This window comes from Labeo rohita, unplaced genomic scaffold (assembly GCF_022985175.1).
Source record: "Labeo rohita strain BAU-BD-2019 unplaced genomic scaffold, IGBB_LRoh.1.0 scaffold_698, whole genome shotgun sequence".
Classification (NCBI taxonomy): Eukaryota; Metazoa; Chordata; class Actinopteri; order Cypriniformes; family Cyprinidae; genus Labeo; species Labeo rohita.
In genome coordinates this window covers 24148-28739 of record NW_026129632.1, presented here as the reverse complement: position 1 = coordinate 28739, position 4592 = coordinate 24148, and the positions used below count along the sequence as shown (strand labels likewise).

The 4592-nt window shown below is 32.9% G+C and overlaps 1 long non-coding RNA gene across 3 annotated transcripts; it reads left to right on the top strand.

The window, feature by feature from the left end:
* Positions 1 to 113: 113 nt before the first annotated feature.
* On the top strand, positions 114 to 4338 carry LOC127161629 (uncharacterized). 3 transcript variants are annotated; one of them, XR_007827111.1, is made up of 7 exons: positions 114 to 924; positions 1836 to 1900; positions 2459 to 2509; positions 2613 to 2669; positions 2902 to 2993; positions 3112 to 3209; positions 3642 to 4338. It is a non-coding gene; the product is annotated as an uncharacterized LOC127161629 (long non-coding RNA). The 3 variants fall into 3 exon arrangements; XR_007827109.1 differs by having other exon boundaries at positions 2822 to 2993; XR_007827108.1 differs by lacking the exon at positions 2902 to 2993.
* Positions 4339 to 4592: the final 254 nt, after the last annotated feature.

Sequence of the window (4592 nt, the reverse complement as noted above, 5' to 3'; positions counted from 1 at the left end):
AAAGTTTCATGAAAAAAAGCTGAGCCATATTAAAAATGTTTCACATGCATGAAAGGAATGTTATTTAAAATCTTTATTGCATACGAAATTTAGTTAGAGACTTAGTTCAAAAATGTAACACAGAATACTTCCTAAAAATGCATTCAGATACGTTTGTACATATCTACAGTTCTCTGGGGTTGCATGTATAATTGTTACTTTTAAGTTTTAGCTTCGTGTAGTTCAGTATATACACTGTTGTGAAACAGTTGTGAGAGGACGTCCACAAGGTGACGTCCTTTACACGTGCATTTATAGTCCATCATGACCCTATGAAATCAGTATGAAATATGCTAAAGCAATTGTGCTTACACCTTGATTATTACTGTAATAATTTATTTAAATGCCCCAAGTAGTTTTAAGAGGCTGTGAATAGACGACCTCGTCTAGTCAAGCATTACATTAAAAATAAATAAATAAGTAAGTAAATAAATAAATAAAAACAGGAAATCGTAATGAAATACAAGTAATTTGTATTTACATCTTGTTTAATGAATATTCACAAAGTGCTGTGTGGTTAAGTGATTACAAAGCCACTGAATTTTAGTCATAATTCTGCCCGTTTTCCTTAAATTGCAATACGATTTTATTATTTTAAGTTTATGCATATACATATAAAACAAATATCTTCAGTCACCATTTGAAGTCTGAGTTGGGTGTAGATTGCCAAAACTGTGCTGCCAAGATGTTGTAACAAATCTCGCGATAGGATAGATCATCTCGCGATGGGATAGATTATCTCGCGATGGGATAGATTAGCTCGCAATACAATACATTATCTCGCGAGAAAACTTTAACACGTTTTTATCTTTCCATAACCAGGAGGAGAGCGCGTCTTTGTGTTGCAAAGCTTTATGTGTTGATTTATTACAAAATCACTGGTGGGTAAGTACATTTTGTAGTTTTTTATTAATGTGGTCGAGTTGTACTTGTTTGACACGAAGGAAAAGAAAGAAATAATGTGCACATTGTCAAATGAAACGTAGTTTGAGTTTGGCTAAAATTAGCTAGTGTGCTAAAAGTATTTTTTTTTAAATAATGCTTGAACAACAAATACATAACTAAAGTGCCAAGGGTATGCACAGAATGTTTGTATAGAATAACACAATGAAATGAAAGGACTTCCTAATCCACAATAACTTAAAAGTACCGAATAATTTTATAGCTTTTTTTGTTTGTAATCTCCTTTATGGTCCTCTTATAAATATCTAATTCCTTAAGTGCCACAGAAAAAAAAAAAGTTTTCTAATTGCTGAATTTTGCAACGATTAGTAAGTAAACAAGTAAATTAATCAAGAGATTGATAATGTAAGCCTCATTTTTCAACGGCTGAGCCACATATTACATGTTCGTATAATAAAAGAAAGTTACACACCACTTTGTCATTTATAAATCCAGAAACCTCCCACTGTAACCTCTTTGTGTATTGACAGTGCCAGAAAATATGAGGTACCGTTTCTGGGTATAATGTACATAATGAACAATTTACATCTATATTTTCAACAAATGTGTTTACAAATGCTTATCAGGGTAAAATTTGTGAAGTATCTTAAATTAAATTTATTTTATTTTATTTTGTTTGTTATGAGATATGTGTTAGGTAATACCCAAACTTTACTCCAACTAATATTTCAGATAAACTTATAAGGAGATAACACATTGTTTACTAATTTCTTTTAATTTTCACAGTGTGGTAATGTGTATATAACTTTAAGGGATTGCAAAGCTCTTTATAAACATCTTCAAAGTTCCATAAAATGGTCCTTTATTTCCATTGCTTTTATTTTTTCCAACAGTGGATGCACAACATGACACCATCAACGTCAACAACATTCATGGACCCGTGGACACATGTTGAGGTGTAAGTGCTAATGTTTAAAAAAATTAATGATCCGAATGTGTACAACCACGAAGTTGCTTTTTTGCTCTGTTACAGGGCAAGACAAACGCAGTCCTGTCAATTACAGAATAAATGTTAAAAGAACTCCATGTTGCCCTGAAATAACAGCTACAGCATCTAGAAAAATTTTAAGAATATGTTATGATTTTGAAAGTCCAAATGACACTTCTGTAGATGTTGTAATCAAAAGATTACATGGTTAATGACACTTTATTGACACTCCAAGGGTGCAATTCAGGTCACGACTCCGTTGTCATTGTAAGTAGTACATCAGACCTTAAATAAACTTTCAGATGATCGTTCCCCTCATCACTGTAGAGAAAACAAACACTGGGCAGTAGAAACAGTTTTGGTAGGCAGTTTGCTCTGGCTCAGATTTGCTCTGTTAAAGTCTCTAACCACAATTTAAGATTAACATTAGAAGACATTTCAAAAGATTAACTTCTGTGAAATTTTTAAACACATTTTTATGTCTTTTGTGCTTCATTAATTTACATTAGAGTGCGATTTGTCTTGCAGGGTCACATAACGAACAGCCATCTGTCAGGCCATGTGCCACAACCAAACAAGGTACTGCAATTTTTGTCATGTTTTTTTTTTTTTTTTTTTTTTTTTTTTTTTTTTTTTAATGTAACTGCGTTCAAATTCTTACTTTTCACACTTTTCTTTTTAGTATTGTCTCCAGTCCCAAATGCTTCATTGCCATCCCAGTCCCAGAGGACCCCCCAGGGTATGTGAGAACTTTGCTGTCGCATCTTATTTTATACACATTATACCTTAATACCAACACAGCCTAATGTATAAATACATACATTTCTCTGAATCAGAATTCATACAGTTAAAAATATAGAGGCTACAATGTCTGTCATTGCTCAACAATAGGTAAAGTACAGCCAGCTAATCTGACAGTAACTAATGCAGTAAAATGGTCCTCGAGAGCCACTGCCTGGCTTGTTTTCCAGCTGTCCCTGCCCTTCCAGCTTCTGACTGACAACACACCTGATCCATTACTAATCAGCAGTGAGTAAGGCATGGATAGTTGGTAAACAAGCAGGTCAGTGGCTCTTGTATTTTAACATTGCCATGATGCACACTACTGTTAATTTGTAATATTGACCATATGTTAAAATGTTCATGAAGTGAAGTAATACTGAATCAGTTTTTTTTCACAGAGTCATGTCAAATGCTTAATGGCCAAATGAATGTATGAGGGGTGGTGGCCAACTTTCAAAGCATTTCAAAGCTACAGCTTTGTACTATGTAATTTAAGGTAATTTTGGCCTTATGACATTTAAAAAAAAATCTCATGTTCCTTGTCCGTTATTTATTTAAAAGACCACCTGTCTTTATCAGAAATGTCCTGTTCACGTTCACACAGTTACACATCTACTATATTTCAAGAGCACCATAGAGATATTGAAGAGGCAGTGGACTAATGCTGTTTTTTTATGTACTCTAGCACACATCTAATGCAGAAAATGTTTTATAGACACAAGATTATTCTAGACTAAAATAACATATAATACTTAGTTTACTTGTTACTAATGCTTCTTTATTGAAATGGAAAAAGTCTTGTTCCATTGTATTTTAAATGTATTTGTATAACCTTAAAGGCATTTTCAAAATAAGTGCATGCCATTTAACTCAATTTTGCCATTTTGTTTCTTAAATATCTTAAAATATTCATGCTCTCCTCCCTCAGATGCTCTGAAGAGGTGGAGTCCAACTGCCACAGACTCCGAAATTGATGCATCAATGGCGGAACACCTAAAACACGCTCCAGGAAGAGCTGGGGGCGGTGGTTATAAGAAATAAGCTGTTTTGAGAGACATTTACATGTGTGTTTACTTTAATCCAGTATTTTTGTTTTGTACTTGTTTGATTTATAGCTGTTTAAAATTTAATGCAAAACTGTTTCAATTAAAAAAATTGAGTACTGCCACAATAATAATGCTTCTGGAACTTAAACAAGTGCTTGTGGAGCAACAAAATGATAGTAAAAATTTTGGAATAATGATAAATGAATAAAAGATTATAAATATACATATGTGTTCACTTTTATCCGTTACCTTGGTTATGGTCTTGTTTGAATAATGGCTACTTAAAATTAATGTCAAGCTTTGAGAAAATTGGTGCATGCTTAGAATTAACTACATTATACTATTTCTATTTTCATGTTTAAATAGTAGCTGTTTAACAAATGGAAGACCTTGAAAAAAATGTAATATGCACAAAATATGTTGTAGTAAATTAGAACGGTCTAATTCTTGCTTAAGTCCACCCACAAAATGTTTTATTGTTTGTAATGTACACGTGATTAAAACGTTTTGTAGACGTTCAGGTCTGACTGGACCGACTTTGGACCGTTTTTGAACTTGTAGTAAGTTAAGGTGTCTAAACATTGCCTTTTCACGATGTTACAGAATGGGAGTGTGACTATTTTATATACAGGCTTATATACTAAAATAAGTTTCATGAAAAAAGCAGACCCACATTAAAAATGTTTCACATGCATGAATGGAATGTTATTTACAATGCAGAAAAACACTTCTTGATGTGTTAGGATTTTTTTGCATATGAAATTTAGTTCTAGACATAGTTCATAAAACGCTTAGTTAGATCCTTCTAGGAACGCCAGTACTGATTTTTAGTT